Here is an 18,892-nt window from a genome sequence, read left to right as displayed (position 1 = left end):
TATTAATTTGGCTGTACCTTACTCGATGCTTAATAATAATATGAGATAGGCGCCATTTGTCCCGCCTTAACGCATCTATCTCGCTCTATCATATAGCGCTGTCCCTCTCTCTCCACCACCAACGCCAGCAGTACGGAGCTTGGCCACAAGGTGGCTTGCCATTTTCTTCATTGGCGTTTTGTTTCCCGCCGAGAACGGTTGTGCTTGCTAAAATGCAGCACTCTGGAGAAAAAAATTACCTGCATTGGATAAAGTATTATAATACTCGTGCAAGAGTATAATTACTAAACAATATTTCATAAAGGTGGTAAACCAGATCACGTGAGTTTTTCAATTTATTAATTCTTATATATGTTTGAGTATAGAAATGCTTTTATTTCTTAAGCAAAATTTTACTGCATAGCTAAATTCATTGGCTATTTATGAAAATGTCATCTTAGAGGTAGTTTGTTAATTTAAATACATGATTCAACAGATAGTTTGACATCGAATGAGTCAAATATCGATTTTATTAAGCTACCGTCAATGAATCCTAATTAATTTCCAACAATTCATTGTGAACGAAAAACTACTTCATAATGTAGGTAGTTTTTAAAACATTTGCAGTTTTTGTTACATTCAGCGCCATAAAAACCATAGTTGGTTTTACCTGGCACTGAGTTAATTAATTATAGCTATACAATATAATTAATTATACCAGCATAATGCCAAATTGGTAATGTAGGTACATAGTACTTAATCTTGTGGGTAGGTAAGGACAATGTGCAGCGCGACGTGCAAAATCGTGAACATTCACGTCATTCATATTTTTAAATGCTATCATTTTCTATGGAAAGAAATGTTGAAATATTTATTGTTTAAAATACTAATGCTATTTATAATTTAATATAAAAGGTATCCGGTAGTACCGGTGCTTCCGTTTTCATTTACTTTTAGATTCTTGCAGAGTAAAAGTACATAATTGATTACATTGAAAGGAAAAGGTTCAGGTACCAGTTTCCAGATTAATCGAGCCTATTGAAAGTGAACAAATTTATAGCTTACTAAATGAAGTAAAACTTTCGTACCTACCCACTTACCACGATAAATATATTATCTCTCACGATAATATGTTGATAATTTGACCGGGTTTCATGAACTGAACCCGGGGTAGATGCCTTTTACGATTCAAAAGAACTGGTATAAGTCTAATTGAATAAAAACATTTTGAATTTGAATTGTATTCATGGTCATATTCAGAACAATGGTATTAGAGTTACCTAAGAGAAGCGAAAGTGTAAGGCTCGAAAAAATGTTAAAAGGCTTATTATAAATCTACCTTCGCCGCGCAGGCGTATTTTTGGAAAACAGAGTGGCTCTTCGTGGGAGTATACATGGCAGTGTTTTTGGCCATTTAAAAATCTAGCGCCGCCTCGCAGGCGCAGCTTAAAAAAAAAAAAATTATTGGAAAACATAATGGCTCTTCGTGGGAGTATACATGGCAGTGTTTTTGGTCATTTAAGAATCTAGCTCCGCCTCGCAGGCGCAGCTTAAAAATTAAATGCCTCCTCGCGGGAGTGCATGGGCCATTTAAAAACCTAGATTCACCTCGCAGGTGCAGCTTGGAAATCAGATGCAGCTTAGAAATTAAATGCCTCCTCGCGGGAGTGCATAGGCCATTTAAAAACCTAGATCTACCTCGCAGGTGCAGCTTAGAAATTAAATGCCTCCTCGTGGGAGTGCATGGGCCATTTAATAAGCTAACTACGCCTCGCAGGCGCAGTGTAAAAGCCAAGTAAGCAACTCCTCGCGGGAGTGTGCATGACATTGTTATGGTCTCAGTGGGATATCAATCAGTCGCTCTTGGGCGCCACCGATATCTATGCTAAGGTTTACGCTCCGTTATACCTGTTTTTTCGTTGAAACCTCCTTTGGTTCGTCTGGTTGAGGGAAAATGTCTGTAGAACTTTAGCTTAATTTTACAGGTATAGGCTTATGACCTAATGTTTTTGGCCGATTAAAAATCTAGCTACGCCTCGCAGGCACAGTTGAACTACGCGGGCTGGTCAGCACACCTCGTGCATTTGTGTTTGTTGTTATCAATGGTTCATGCCTACTCGCCCTTACAGGGTAGTCGTTGCTAAGAGCACAGCTGCTCTCTTTTCAGTCACGACGTAAATAATTTTATGGTCTTTTGCATAACCTTATTAAGGAAGGTATGGGTTCAAAGCGATACCGAATGCAAATATATTGATATAAATTTCAGAGGCCACTTGCGTCACGTTACAAACAAATTGGGAAAAGTAAAAGCTCCGAAATCACACATAGGAATATAAATATATTCTTGGAGTGTGACCACCATTTTTATCAGGTCGGCTATAAAAAGCCGGTTGATTTCTGCCGCGCGCTCATTGACGGCGTGGCGTTCGAGTGCGATACATGAAAAGTGTAATCTGAAAGTGTTTTTGGGCCTATCGGGTCACGTGAGCTATATTTATCTGTTTTTGGTGTATTTTTGTAATTAATTTTATGTAGAATTGTGATTATTTCGTGTGCTTTATAAAATGAGGTTAGACTGATCCTTTTTCTTTGTTTTTGGTAATTCCTTTGTGGAATAAAAATAAGGTTCGATTGTTTTGAATTGTTTTTTTTATTTATTTCCGCTTCTGGTTCCTAAAATCAGAAGTGGGATAAAGAACTGCTAGAAGAAAACGCTCACATAAAGAATATCAAGAAGGAACAGGTCTACCCACATTTTAGAATTTTTTATGTTCATTTTCGTGTTTTGGTTCTACGTGTTACGTAAGTACCCTGTGTGTTTTCTTTTAATATTGCCACGAAATAGATCACGTTATTGATCGAAAGATCGATCCAAGGATGGCTCACGTGGCCGGGTTTGCCACAGTTCGCGAAACCCGTCTCGGGTTAGCTAGCGTTGAGATTGAAATCACATTCGCAAAGTTTTTTTGAGAAGTCGAACGCCATGACGCGCCATGATTACTTATCGGGACAAGGAATTTTCATGAACTAGGTCCCGATCGACATTGTCATAAGACTCATTACCATCGGTTACGTTCTTGTAATATACGCTCCCGTAGGTCGAGTTGTGATCGACGTTTGTTTTAAGTCGTCATCTTTGTTGCTCACATAATTTGCAAAATACCTCCAATACGAGGAGCCAAAATTGTAACCATAAAAGTTAAATCGAATGGGCAATTTTCATTTGTAAATTTTATTTGTAAAAAGAGTAATCATAATGTAGATGATTGTTTTGTTAAACAATTTTTGCTGCAAGATAGAATAAAGTCGGTGTTATTTGCACTGTAGTTTTACCGAGGGTACCTGTAGATATTTTGCTCGACGGTGAATCAATGATATCACTTACGTAATTTATCTGAATCGATTGATAACCATTTTCAGTGTACTCAAACTACCGTATTTTGCATATAACGTGCCATTGACAGCCAAGAAGTAGAATGAAATTATTTTACGACGTTGAACTTCCCGAAAGTACATTAGAAATCATTTCTTATGAATAGTTAGACCTGTTGTATTAAAAACAGACATACTAAACCAACCAGGTGCTGCTTACATTTGAACAATGTGCTCACATTGATTTTATGTTTCTTTTCTCGAAATTTCTGGCGCAATACTGGCTGCGAGCTTTGGCGTTTCACACGGGTGCGCCGTGTGAGGCTCGCTGGAGATGTGGCACTGTGCTGCGCACGCCGCTGCGAGCTCCTGAGCTCTCCGCGGGCGTGACAGCTCGCTGGTGCGGTGGCGCTTCGCTGCGCTCTCGCCGCGCACGCCGCTGCGAGCTCCTGTGCTCTCCGCGGGCGTGACAGCTCGCTGGTGCGGTGGCGCTTCGCTGCGCTCTCGCCGCGCACGCCGCTGCGAGCTCCTGTGCTCTCCGCGGGCGTGACAGCTCGCTGGTGCGGTGGCGCTTCGCTGCGCTCTCGCCGCGCACGCCGCTGCGAGCTCCTGTGCTCTCCGCGGGCGTGACAGCTCGCTGGTGCGGTGGCGCTTTGCTGCGCACTCGCCGCGCACGCCGCTGCGAGCTCCTGTGCTCTCCGCGGGCCTGACAGCTCGCTGGTGCGGTGGCGCTTCGCTGCGCTCTCGCCGCGCACGCCGCTGCGAGCTCCTGTGCTCTCCGCGGGCGTGACAGCTCGCTGGTGCGGTGGCGCTTCGCTGCGCTCTCGCCGCGCACGCCGCTGCGAGCTCCTGTGCTCTCCGCGGGCGTGACAGCTCGCTGGTGCGGTGGCGCTTCGCTGCGCTCTCGCCGCGCACGCCGCTGCGAGCTCCTGTGCTCTCTGTGGGCGTGACAGCTCGCTGGTGCGGTGGCGCTTCGCTGCGCTCTCGCCGCGCACGCCACTGCGAGCTCCTGTGCTCTCCTGAGTTCTCCGCGGGCGTGACGGCTCGCTGGTGTTGCGGCGCCACGCCGCGCACGCTACTTCGAGCTTCGGCGCTCTCCGCGAGCGTAACGCCTGGTGCTGTGGCCAAGCTGTGCACGTTGCTGTGAAACGCGGTGCCTCATTATGGTGCCTCAGTGAGACCCTCTGTCGCATGGGGTGATGTGATAAGCATTTGTATTTGTATCAGCTGCAATTTGGTAACACCTTTCCTACTTTGTTTTTATCCAGTGAGGGTTTATAATGTCGATAGGTGTTGTAGTAAAGCACTTTATTTGAATCATTGGTATCATGGAAAGAAAATACCTTGCTCTAGCTTTGCTTGCCTCGCTATGGGTAAAAGTTGTCTGTTGGGATCCAATGACGCAGTAAGTTCATAAATGGTGTAATGTGGATGTGGAAAATGGAGATTCAGTACTTTTGGAAAACATTATAACGAACTTTACCAGTTCAACAAGCTTAGGTATGGTTTTGATAATGTTCTGTTGTTTTACAAAAGAATAGTACTTGTTTACACGTCATGTAACGTGCTGTTTCTGCCAGTTTCAATCGAGTCAAGTTTGTACAAATGGCGAGTCAATCTCATTTTACCGTTGAGTTTTAGATTTTATTGGAAAGTACTATTTTGATTGGTGTGTTTGAATGTGTCAAGGTGAAAGGTTGATTTGAATGTGTTAAGGTCAGGTAGACCGAGCGCTTATTTAGGGGTTGATCAAGTGAATTAGACTGACTTCGTTTAACTTGTCTTAAGTTGTGCAGATTAGTTTTGTTAGTGAATACCTACTTGCCACTTGATTACATAATTTAGATAGCACTCCTGCAGTTTCAATCAGAAAGGTATTGTTCTTCTACCGTCATGGATAGAAAACTTTGTTTTTATTTGACCGGTGTTCCTGTATGGCTAAATTGCATCATGAGTTATCTACGGAAATGTACATCAGTACCAAAGTGATGTAGTTCTTGTTGCTCTTTGATTTCACATGCAAGGTTTTAAGTAAGATTCCTCAGTGAATGTCGTTGGCACTCCCCCAAAGTTTTTAAGATTAACGACCAGATTTTGTTGTCAAATACTCCAATTCCGCGGGAAAATTAGAATCTAAGATCCAGAAAGTGGTATCTCGAGTGTTGCGCTGCATTCAACCGAATATTTCAATGCTTCCTTTGTTACAGTAGCACGTACTATGTGTTCGCGTACGAGTGGGTGTGAGGCGAGATGTCTTGCTGGCTGAACCGTGTGGCTGGTGTGGCCAGATGCAGCGTGCTCCCAAGTCTGGCGACTCAGTGGCTGGTTCTGGAAGTTGCATCCTTTCGATGCGCATCAGGTTGTATGCTGGCAGGCTTTGTCCTGGGAACTCATTCTTTGGATGTGCATCAGGTTGTATTCTGGCAAGCTTCATCCTGGGAAGTCATGTCCTTTAGATACGCTTCAGATTGTGTCCTGGGAACGTGCTAATGATAGACGCATTCATCAAGTATTGCCTACTGTGCCCAATACGTCGTCAAAAGATGGAATCGCGTTAAAACGTGCAATAACTCAGGGAATTAATTATTAAGCGTATCAATCTTAATGGTCTGCGATAAAGGATGAATGCTTGAACGAGTTTATCAAATGGATTTAAAGACCTTGTATTTGAAATGAAATTCTCTGTGTACAGGGAAGCTTGATCCTGGTATGTGGGGGCCATACAAGGTCCTGAATATCTTGCCAAGTGGCCGCTACGAGTTAAGGCTGCTGAGTGGGTCATATGGCAAGACCACTCGGGCGGCGGCGGAGCACATGGTGCCTTGGCGAGGAGAGGAGAGTGGTGCCCGGATGCGTGTGCTGCTTTCTTCGAAAGTCCAGCCTGTTGGCTACCTTGTGGTGTGAAGATTAAAGTCGTGATTTTGTTAACCATAGTGCCCAGCAACTCTCACCCTTTTAACGAAAAAGGCCTTACCTGCCCTTGGATACCTACCTACTTATGGACTGACCCATGACATCTATTTTAGTGCTATGATTAACCAATCACGGTAATGCTTTGCCCCTCAAGGAAAGTTCAACGGTGGCTAGTTGGAATGAACTATCATCGACCGGTGCCCGAGCCTGGCGGTCTGATAATGGTCATCTCAAGTTCTTGATTCATGGACGCATGGCCGTATGGCGGTCCATCTACTGAAATGGACGCATGGCCGTATGGCGGTCCATCTACTGAAATGGACGCATGGCCGTATGGCGGTCCATCTACTGACATGGACGCATGGCCGTATGGCGGTCCATCTACTGACATGGATGCAAGGCCGTATGGCGGTCCATGGGTGCGCGCGCTAGGTTTGAGACGTCTCATAGGTTGTTAGGTATCACCTCTTCTAGGTGATAGGGATACCCCATAATGCTAAATGGTTTATCTACATGCCTAGCCAATACTAGTCGAATTTCGAATTGCTTATTCGTTTTGTTATTACCAATCATAGCTACGGGGTTGTGTTATACCAAAGTTGGTTTCAGGCGTTGACGATGCAGCAGACGACCCAGGTGCTGGTCTTTGTTCCGCACCTGAGTCTACGTCGACACCACCGGAGGCGGGGGCAGGGGCGCTGCTCGATCCCGTGCGCCCCTCGCCGGTCTCCCCTCGTGCACCGCACGCCGACGGCGTTGTGGCGCCAGCTGAGAGTCCTAACAGACGGGATCTCGCGACCCTTCTGGCTATAGTGGCGGGCGAGGACGCCGCATAGTCAGGAGAAGCCGTCTTGGAGTGTGACCACCATTTTTATCAGGTCGGCTATAAAAAGCCGGTTGATTTCTGCCGCGCGCTCATTGACGGCGTGGCGTTCGAGTGCGATACATGAAAAGTGTAATCTGAAAGTGTTTTTGGGCCTATCGGGTCACGTGAGCTATATTTATCTGTTTTTGGTGTATTTTTGTAATTAATTTTATGTAGAATTGTGATTATTTCGTGTGCTTTATAAAATGAGGTTAGACTGATCCTTTTTCTTTGTTTTTGGTAATTCCTTTGTGGAATAAAAATAAGGTTCGATTGTTTTGAATTGTTTTTTTTATTTATTTCCGCTTCTGGTTCCTAAAAATATTCTTATATCTCATAAAGCGTATCGCATACCGCTTTTTACAAGCTCCCGATATTTTTAATGGGAGTCATCCGAGCATCGCAGTCCTATTGTCATAAATTGACATCTACAGTGTGTACAGTGAGCAATGCAATCATCTTGAATTGGCTGTCGCTCTCTTGCTGCTGGCTAATTGCAGCAAGTATTAAGTTTATAACAGTGTGTGTTATTCACACCTCTCAAGCTAAAGGAGTCATACTTCTGACCAAGTAAAGGTGCCTATAAATACATGAAAGGAAAGCCAACAAAGCAATTTATTATTTTTATTTGGAAAACTTAATTCTATCATTACACGCTAATTCAATGGATAAGTTAACCTAAATTCATTATCATGATAAACGCATCACCAGCTCACTACAGAGCACGGCTGTTTTCACTAAATGAGAAGGGTTAAATAGTTTGAATTATATAATAATATTTTTACTATTTACAACTAACCTAATGACTCTATACTTGTCATATATCGTTGTGGTCTATATGAGCTTGCCCAGTGATCAACTGATCAGGTAGATTTGTTCAGTGACTGACATGAGCGTGCGAACTTCGTGCGTGAGTGGCGCCCGCAGCAGTACGCGAGTGCGAGTGCATGTTTGCGTCAACAGGGGCGGCTTGCGTCCACGTGACCCACTCTTTCGGCTCTCGAAACTGTATTTTCTGAAGAATGGCAGGTTTTTGCACCTTCCCTCATATTATTGGTCTGCATGAAGCGAAGGATTTGAGATGATGGTATCAGAATCTCCTTTCTTCCATCTACATGCCTTTTGCAGCTTATTCTCTCACAAACAACGTTGCATGGACATCGCGTTTCGTGCTTGAGTGGGCAGACTTCTCTTTGTCGGGCCTTGGACCAAACCGATGCATTCCAGGAGAAAACTGTTATTGTAAGTTTCAATCAATCAATATATATTTGATGTAAATGCATGTATGCTAAGTGCAATGCATTTGATGGAAAGTCAACAAGGATGTTAGAGTTTGTTTAAAAGTAACACCTCATTTCCAAGGTCATGGTCAGCTTTTTCGTCTAGCATGGACTTTTGACAGAAGAGGACGCAATCTGCTCCTCTCTTGGAACTGGCATCGTGGCTACCAGATTACTATTATCATTATTTATTATTAATTATAATAGACTAACCAGCTTTCGCTGATTCGTCTATATCAGAAGTGCTTCGAGTTTTCCGAATGTTTGTTTAATGTTTTCTTGAACTGGTTAACAGAGCTTGTCATAACCACATCCTTGGGCAATTATTCCATATGTGACCGACTCTGTTGGTCAGAAAGAGTTTTAATGGATTTGACAATAATGATGACATGTAGCTTCATATAATGTCCCCTAAATCTAACTCAGAATAATTCTCAGAAACATGCTTTCAAAGTTGGGACATTTAATAGTTATTTAGTATTTTGTACGTTTCAATCCTGGATCATAGTCTAATACATTTTCAGTTTTGCAAAAAAACAACGGTCATGCCGCCTATGTTTCTAGACTTGGCATTCCTCGGAATAGAATTTGCTAACCGCATACTTGTATGGCGGAGAAAGACTTTAGAATGAAATGTTAGATTTATTCGCACCTAGCCGTGCCTGGTGTAGCAAAACTTTTTTAAATTGTGCTACTATCTCATTCTATAATCTTAAACAAGACAGCTTTCTTACATGGAAAATTTAATGTTAACTGTTAAAATCGTTTTCCAGTTCAAAGTCACATGACAAAATTTTTTACATGCTCTGCTCGTGGCAGAAGATTCATGGTTATACTTTTAAAATAAAACAACCCCTTTATTTTTCAAAATTTTGGTTCAGAAACTGATTCAGCGGACAAAAATTCGTTTCAAATCTATCGAATTTCTATATTTCGAATAATAACTTTGATCCAGCCTGATGTATCAGAACTTAAGATTTGTTTAGGGGTTGTGATTTAAATTCATAGTTATTCGTAATTGTAACATGGTTATTAATTCTGAGTGAATTAGATCTGTGTGCAAAAAGTTCCAGGAGCAAGGTATGTCCGACGCTGGAGCGATATCAGTCTAATCCAAGATGTCAAATGAACAGGTTAAGACAGTTTTTTTTGTACAGTTTGTTCGGATACTATTGTGCAAGGATTGAATTTTCGTACCGAATCAGCTTACCGTGCCCCTAACTATGTCCTGATCCTCGGCACGGGCTATTTGGGTAACATTACCATAAAACTTTCAATAATTTGAAACTGTGAGAATATTCCTTGTTTTCACCAGTGAAATATCCACTTTTATGATTGAGCTTGGTCGATTTCTTTTCATATCTTTTGTGAATTGTCGAGCATTGCTAACTGTCTTCAAGTCAGCGTAGTTAAACATTGTTGTCATAAAATGTCAAAGTCAAAGAATTATTCAAAGTAGTACTTACCTACCTTGTCTTTGTCACTTTTCGACTGTCAAATTTTGGGTTCTTATGATGATGTAATGGTGATACTTCATTACGTAAACTTCAAAACTAAAGTAACGAGGGTTCGGAATGCGCCCAGGTATGAGAAAGGCTCACAAGGCTCAGCTGGGTCCTGTTCTTTAAATTATCACCACTTCACAAAATTATTAATATTTAATAATAACAAATCTTTATTGACTTCACATAATGTAGTGTTTACAAGCTATCGGAGTTGTTAAGAAACTCATTCCTAAGCTTTCTTGTCATTTAAATAATCCTTTACATGGTGATAGGATTTCCAGTAAGTTTCGTTTTATGAAACTTTAAGCTTGTTGAGAGACGTCTCCAAAAGGTTTTTGTTCCCTTTTTGCTTCGAAGTTAAAATCTTTAAAACATTGTAATATTGAGCGCGCCAAGGTAGATCTTGGAATGACTAAGCATTGTGCCAGAAGACAGTTTGTAATAACTACGTTTTATCACCATAGCGTGGCATTAACTCATTAATCCCTTCATCATTAATTAATGAAGTCAACATTTCGGCTAACAATAAGTCATTACAAGTCCTTGGTCTGGTTCAAAGTGTCCCAGCTACAGCTGCCCAACGCAGGTTGTAGAGTGTTCCTTATAACTTTTCATGCTTAGTTTAAAATAAACTTCTAATTCTAATAATAGGAAGGATGGCTGCTAGTCAAATCAGCGACTTTTTATCATGTATTATAGAAGCAGGCGTTTTTTTTGCGGAAGTCCATGATATGCAAGGAACCAAAAGCTTAATTTGCTATAATTTATTTTTGACAGTGGCATCATCCCAATTCTTGTAGAATGATAAAACAAAGAGCATGAAGGAAATACCTAAACAAAGATGAATTGTTTATTTATGAGTTTCAAATTAAGACTTTCTTCTGTTCTGGTGAGAACTGTACGAACTTTTCTAAATAGCAAAGCTATGAGCCAAAAAAAAAAAGGACATTGAACTAAAGAAACTAGACTGTTCTGGGAAGATTTTTCCTGGTCATAGTTTTTTTTTTTTAAACAAAGGAACCTTTCCATTTTAAATTCGCTCCAGGGCATGTTTTGCGCATGTACTAAGTTACTTATTTTTACCCAGGATTGCTCGTTGTGATTAAATTGTTCGTAGTAGATATCTAAGATATCAGATGTCCGAGGATTTCATGCAGGACGGTAATAATCTCAGTATGATTTCGAAACGATTGGGTCAATTGTCTAATGTTTTTGAAATAGCTGTATTTCGACCCAGTTATATTATTTTTGATAGTATATATTATGTTATTGACTCATAGAGTGAGTCTAAAATATTTAATCACTCTTGCAATGGCAATTGTTTTCATGACTAATCACTATCCTAATATTGATGCTGTCTAACTAATAGGTAGACTTTATATGCAAAGAATGTGTGTTTGTGTTTGTGAGGTCAGCCTTACCTATTGACTGAGTATTACACATACAGGCATGCATATAATTTTATTGCTAAATTTATTGCCTAGCTTATAATGGGTTGCCTGATGTAATACATACACGCGTATATCTTTTCTGTTATTTTGTATGTCGATTTGCAAACTCATTCTTAATTCGCAATCATGTGAATAGTTTGTTAATGAGGATTTACACCCCGTAATTTTTCTTTTCTCTTTTCTTAGCAAGAAAATGGCATTATTTGCTCAACATATCAGTTGTCTTATATATATGTCACATTGGCGTCAAAGATGTTAAATCTTTGTATGGCGCAGATCACCACCACCACCACCAGGCGATAACAAACACGTCTCATATTATTATTAAGCATCGAGTAAGGTACAGCCAAATTAATAGACGCGTTTTACCTACCAATAAAACGCATATTAATTTACTTACCTTACTCGATGCTTAACTTTGAATTCTGCCTGGTGATATTCAACGCAATGAAGAAAATGGCAAGCCACCTTGTGGCCAAGCTCCGTACTGCTGGCGTTGGTGGTGGAGAGAGAGGGACAGCGCTATATGATAGAGCGAGATAGATGCGTTAAGGCGGGACAAATGGCGCCTATCTCATATTATTATTAAGCATCGAGTAAGGTAAGTAAATTAATATGCGTTTTATTGGTAGGTAAAACGCGTCTATTAAACATTGAACAAGATAACGTGGCTAATTCTGCTGTATACAATCTCTACAATCTCTAAACTTAATTAGACAGTTCTTAATGTATTGCTATCCATTACCAATGCTTCCTGCGGAAAAGGATATTCATATTTAGATTAGAAATTGTGTACAACAGAATAAGCGATACTCTCTTCAGTTCTATATCTTTAATTACGATGTATAATTATCATAAGTTTATTACATTTCGAAAAGAAAAGAGAACCGGCTTAGTTTCCCAAATTTTGACGTGTGACAAAGAAAAACCCATGGAATAAAAGCCTTCGCGTGAGTCAGTAGAAAAGGCTAACGAGTGACTGGTGGTAGCGGCCCAGACTTGTAAGTTCAGCGCGCGCGCAGTGATCGCTTGGCGACCCGATCGACCGCACTCACGCACCATGCGCGCGACCCGCGAGTGTGGACGTACCATTAAAATCTAGTGAAGTGACAATAAATCCGGATTTCACACACATCTGGAATAGAACGTAAGTATTTTTAATCGAAACTATATTTATATGAAAGTTTTTATAAAACTTTTGTGTGACCTTTTCTTGTTCGAGGTTACGCGATCAGCTGCGAAAGTATGCGAGACAATCCAATTGGTAGTTATCTATTCGCCAAATAGTGTCTTATAAGATTCAATAATTATGTAATTTGATTGAAAACAAATTGTATAGCTATTAGGTAAAGTTGAAACACTTCAGGAGAACTTTTGATAGTGATATAAGATATTATCGTAGTTAAGTTTCGCTTTCGAAAGTATGCGGCTTCGAAACTCTTACTATCATATCTTAAAGTAGGTTAAATGTTGATATTTCGTAACTAATGAAAATTTAACGGTTCAAATCTTTTATTTCGGAGTTATTACAATATTTGGGTACTAGAGGTCTACATTTCTACAATGCCAAGCAAAAGTGAATGCACCTAGGTGTTGGTGTGTAGTTATGCATAAATAATTTTATAGCACTGAGGGAATTCCTTACTATATTAATGATAATATTATGACATTAATATTAATAAAATTTTCTCTTTATGTTAATTTAATGCTCCTTTTTCTAGTTCTTTGTATATATAATAATGTATTAAACTATTAGATAATTTACAAAAATCGAACGAAATAAAGAAAATTTGGTAGACCATAAAATACCTCTGCCCTTATCTTAAAGTGACCACAAAAATGAATATAATTTAAGCTAGGTAGGTATAGCAATTAATTTACGTATCAATCAGATAGGTAGGTAGGTACGATATCAAGATGTTATATTATAGGGACTTAGGTATTTACCTAGTTACCTGGTTTAATGTATGGTGAAATAAAACTTTCATTTTCTACACATTCTGTCAATGCAAAATAGGAACACCTTTTACTTATAGTAGGCGTGGTAACTTTATAAACGTTTAAGTATTTAGGTATAAATGGAGCATAAACGTCACCGACAGAACTAAGGTTTCATTTGATTTCAAGGTTGTAGCTTTTTTCTAAAATCACAACCTTGAAACTGAAACCACACTAAGCAAACTTTTATGAATGTATCGATAACCAAGTAAAAAATAACGTAGGTATAGTTCGCAATAGGTCGACATGGCAATAGGGGTGGGGACGCCCCACACACCCGCACAGCCCCCGCGTCAACCCGATGAGGGATAGCGCACCGGGTTAGCGCGTTATCCCGTGGGAACTCTGATTTCCAGGGACAAAAACTAGCTTAGGTATATCCTATCCCGGGATGCAAGCTACACGCGTTAAAGTCGGTTAAACAGATGGGCTATGAAAAGCTAGCAGATAGACACACTTTGTTTATTTTTTTAGTTTAAAAAAAAAATATTACTCACTTTTTAATCATGACTAACATTCCCATTTCCCCTCCAACTAAGCGTAAAGCTTGTGCTAGGAGTGGGTACGACAATAGTGCAACGGGTGGGATTTGAACCGCCGACCTTTCGGATTTCAGTCCGCTCCTATAACAGTTGAGCTATTGAGGCTAATTCTTTCTTCTTCTGCTTTCGCTTTATGATATTAAGTATGGATAAGCAGGTTGGCGAGAAATGATAACGTAAAGTATCCTAAATAAAACAAGGCAACAATAGTTAATACATAGTTGTTATCATACAAGTACCTTACTTGTATTGTACGAGTATCATCCTACGTAATGATATGAGAAAGAACGTGGCGGCCGGTAGACCTCGCGCAAATCCGGTTCCGTTAGAGGGTCGTTCTCACTGAAACAAAAAACATTTACGATTTCCGCACAATAATTATGTAATTAATAAAAATTATGCATTGCGTAGTAGACCTGTTGTTCACTTACAAAACGAAATTACATTCAAAGCGCACGCTAATATTAATTGCTATTATGGCATTCATTAGTAATGTTCGCTTTCGCAATTATAAACGCTATTACTTATTACAGAGTATTTAAGTAAATCTTTACCGTGAAAAACATTAAAAAGGATATTCAAAAGTTGCGTCACTTTACGTTAAAGTCAGAAATAAGTTCCCGCTATTTTATTGTTACAGTTAAATAATACTGTGCAATCGAATTTAGTAAAAAAACACCAAAAACTAGGTAATTACGAGTAGATTGTGATTTTCAATTTCGCCAGCATGAATGTTCAAAATTGCAGCTTCAAAATATTACAAAGCGAAATAAGGTTTTTAAGTAAGTAACAAAATGAATATTATAGAAGTAACTAAATATTAATTATCCAAGGCGGCAAACATTATTTTTAAGATAAGAGGTATATTCCAAAAATATACAACTGTTAGTGATAAATTGATATATCGCACTTAAACGATCAAGGCTAAAATTAAATGTTAAGATCATCATATTCATTTTGGTGACCTTTGTACTAGATACGTAGTATTAATTCAAGGAACTAAAGTCTATCATGTACTGAATAAATATTCTGAAATATAGTTTAAAGAGGAGATCCGCGGCAGTAATACATAATACGTGTATGGAAGGTGATTTCCTTAAATAAGAAATTTACCTAGAATAAAACAAACTGCAAAAATGAATAAGTAGGAGCGCAGAATCTTCATAATCTATGAAAAACTCATTCATATAGGTACCTAACTCTGTAAAAATAGGTAGGTTTATACCTACCTATTAGGTTAATAGGTGGTTTCAAATACGCGCTTAGTTTGACCTCTAAAACTTTTTGAAACAAAACGTAATTGAAACCCCAAAATGAACATAACAGTAGGTAAAGCCGACAGTAAAATTATTATTTATATGCTATAATGGAGAATTTATTTTGATACGGCCATGGCTCAAATCAATTGTGTTGTAATTAATTGTTTTATTGTAAAAATTTATGAGTTTATTTCGAATAAGTACAGTTTGTGTTGCTCAAGAAAAAATGTTCCGATTTGGACTAGATAACTTACAAACTAGCAATATTATTTTTCGTTGAAATATACTTAGGTACTTTTACAAGTGCTTTTGGATCGTCACTCTACAACTACATAGTTCGGAATGCCCTTCCTAGCGAGAAGAACCATCAAGAAACTCGGGGGTTGCTCTTTTCAATTATTCAATTTACGACGCTCTATTTATCATTTACAGAATCTCCGATTGTATGTTTGTGTTAAAAGCATAGGTTCTTTAACAAAATATATTAGTTGATATTTAACATAATATGTTCTACCACTTACCAATAGGTTAAGTTAAAAGATACTTACTTTACTTTTCAAACTAGTAGTATCGACCGAACAAACCATAATAAACAGTCATTAGATGCTACCAAGGTACTACGTTGAAGTGATGTAAATAATGTAATTACCGCTCAACAAAAGACTTCAACGCACGCGCATTACCTCGCATCGCGTCACAACTCGCAACGCTACTAGTTACTAGTAGTGCTACTAACATTCTATTCTAACAACATCAGCATTTTATTATTACGAGAAAATTGGCGATCTACATAACAGGCTGATTAGAGACCGTTTACAGGCTTGCGACTCCTACGCTCCGCCTCAGGAAGGTCCAAAAGTCATTTGTGGGAATGGGTATAATCTTTTATAACAAAATTCCGCAATCAATTTCGGACTTGCCTTTGCACAAAAAATCTATTAAAACTATGCTCCTGAGAAAAGCATATTATACTATCGAAGATTATGTAAATTATAAAAGAGCGTGGATTTGGCCTGCAGCTCACTCCAGGAACATGGCATAATATTGTATACCAAATCTTTGAAAAGAGCAACCGCCGAGTTTCTTGCTGGTTCTTCTCGGTAGGAAAGGAATTCCGAACCAGTGGTATGTCTGTATGTTTCGCCTATCTATGTACAGTAAAAATTACTTAAATGTCTTTGCCTATCCATGGTAGGTATAAGGGCGTGTGCAAACGTCGGATTATAGCTCATAGGGGGCAAAAATTGATCACTTCGAACTGCATCGCATATCGCACACGATAGGCTGATAGTAGTAAAAGACGACGGATTTTTATCGTCCGCGGACAATAGTCCGTCATCTGCGCGGGCCCTAACCCTAACCTAGTTACAACTTGCAATTTTGAAATATAATATCGCAACTGGTTACTCGTGATCTGTAATTTTATCATGTCATTTGTAATTGCGTGTGTTCTTATTGACCAATTTTAGCGAATTACAAATAAAATTGATTACAAAGCCTTTCGTCTTCTTAAGGCTAAGTCGGAAATAAATCATATAAGTAGGTAGGACAATCTTCTTTCTTAATGTGTTGTATCCATTCGCTTGCCAGTCTGCATGCGTCCATTGCTGGACATTAATAGATTTAGGAGAGCTCGCCACCAAACACAGGTTATTGCTATTTTATTATTATCTACTTCAGAACTAAAACCTGCTCACAACCTGCACGGGGAAGCTGGAAGAAATCTCTGTTTAGAGATAAGCATTTCCTTTGTACATACCTAGCTTAATTTATCTTAACTTTGTAACTACAATTTTGGTACATGAAAATAAATATATAATATATTATATAAAACGAAATTTTATTTACGAGCTGTATTTAGTTGAATATTAAAAAAACTGCAAAGGTGAAAACATCACAATATCTCTTACTATCGTTCTCTCTTATGACTTGCAGATACATAGGCTACAATCACGCTACGGATGCTGACGTAGATTACTTATTTATACCTCTAAAGTTTAAACGGATTGATATTTACTATCATTCTTACGCCCAAGTTATAAATAATGAACTCTACCATTTCTCCTACTGCCTCATTTATTTCAATTTATCGAAATTACGGATATAAAGTAATTTAATAATCTAATAGTAATTTGCAGATGTAAAGTAAATTAAAATTTTGGTAATCAAAGTAGCTATTTATATTAATTGTATGTATTATATTCGTATTGCGCCATGATACCGAAGTTAGGTACATTATTACCTAAGCATCATCAAGGATATCATTTTTTTAAACAGACAGGGTGGCTTGCTGGCTTCTAATTAATATTACAAGTTACTACCAAGAATTAATTCTGAATTTGGATGCCAAACTAACTAGAATTTTATATTAATGAAACTTTTAAAGGAATGAGTCACATCACTTATAACGTGTATCTCCGATAAACCTGTTGTAATCCTTACACGTAGGTCGATAAGTATGTGATATTTATGCATATATGATACCCAAGGGCGGATCCAGCTTTGGCTCCAGGAGGGGGTCACATAGTCGTGGTCAAGTCAAGAACTTATAATTTAATTTTGATAACAATAGCTATACAAGTAAAAAGTAGGTACATAAGTCACGCAGCATTCTTTCAGTGAGTAGGTACCTACATATCTACCTATGGGATTTGTTTGGGGGGGGGGGGGGGGGGGAGCCGGAGAAAAAATCTTGACGACTAATCTAATCTAATCTACTCGACTTGACGGGGCGTATACGCGACGCGAGCGCAGCGAGCGTAATTTTTCTGTTACAGATAAAAAAGCGAGAGATGAACGAGCTCAGCCATAAAAAATGTTATGTTTTAAAGCACCTCACTCTACTTTTCTCATGAAAAATAAAGATTTTCTAGGGATATTCAAAAATGTTCCGAAGCACGAATGCACGAAGTTCCGGGTAACTACTACAAAAACAACTAACAGAAGAAAAGCGCGAGCGAAGCGAGCGCGAAATTTTTATTAATTGTATTTACGAAATAATATTAGCGAAAGTACTTTTCAGGGCTTATCTTTTTAGGTAAAATTTGGTACTATTCAGTTTACCTTGCATTGTATACCTAGGTATTTTATCCCAAAAAAACTGAGTTTCCACGGGGTTTGAACGAAGTTCCGGTAATCAACTAACACAATATAAAAGCGCGAGCGAAGCGAGCGCAAATTTATTGATAGATTTACAAAAAACTTGTAAATTCGAGAACTAACTAGTATATTATGCATTTTGAAAACAATTTCTTTTGGCTACGGCCATGTTAACAATAATAACATTTAAGTTAAAACACACGCACTGGAATAATGAGAAACTGATTACTTATCATTTCTTGTAATTAATGAATTTGCAGCAACAATTTTTAAGAATACTTATTTTATTTTTATTTTATTTTATTTATTACGGTATAGTTACATGGTACACTCATAAACACATTAGGTAAAGGTAGAAAGAAATTTTAGTTTTTTAACTTAGAACTAACTATGTTATGATATTATGTTGAAGTTTAGTCGTTCCGATTGAGGTTAGGTCTAGCTAGACGTTATGTGCTAATTAGTCGTCAAGCGCGCGCAAGTGTGGCGCGGTAAAATTCAAATTTTCGATGCGTTCGTTCCCAAACGTTTGCCATCATACAAAGTTATTATATTATATAAAAATTAATTAAATATTGAAGGTATGTAGTTACATAAAATCTGTATGGTGACAAAATATATAAATAAAA

The 18,892-nt window shown here is 38.7% G+C and overlaps 1 protein-coding gene across 3 annotated transcripts in view; it reads left to right on the top strand.

The window, feature by feature from the left end:
- The first annotated feature begins 12,302 nt into the window (after positions 1 to 12,302).
- The window catches only part of LOC123864234 (chitin synthase chs-2), a 36,564-nt gene continuing 29,974 nt past the window's right edge, over positions 12,303 to 18,892 (top strand). For all 3 annotated transcript variants that reach the window (XM_045904536.1, XM_045904528.1, XM_045904545.1), the window contains exon 1: positions 12,303 to 12,512. The gene's annotated coding sequence lies outside the window, so the exon portion shown is untranslated. The remainder of the gene's footprint in view (positions 12,513 to 18,892) is intronic.

This window comes from Maniola jurtina, chromosome 1 (assembly GCF_905333055.1).
Source record: "Maniola jurtina chromosome 1, ilManJurt1.1, whole genome shotgun sequence".
In the NCBI taxonomy this organism is placed as follows: domain Eukaryota; kingdom Metazoa; phylum Arthropoda; class Insecta; order Lepidoptera; family Nymphalidae; genus Maniola; species Maniola jurtina.
Note: the sequence above shows the minus strand (reverse complement) of the source record. Positions and strands in the feature narration are given on the sequence as shown.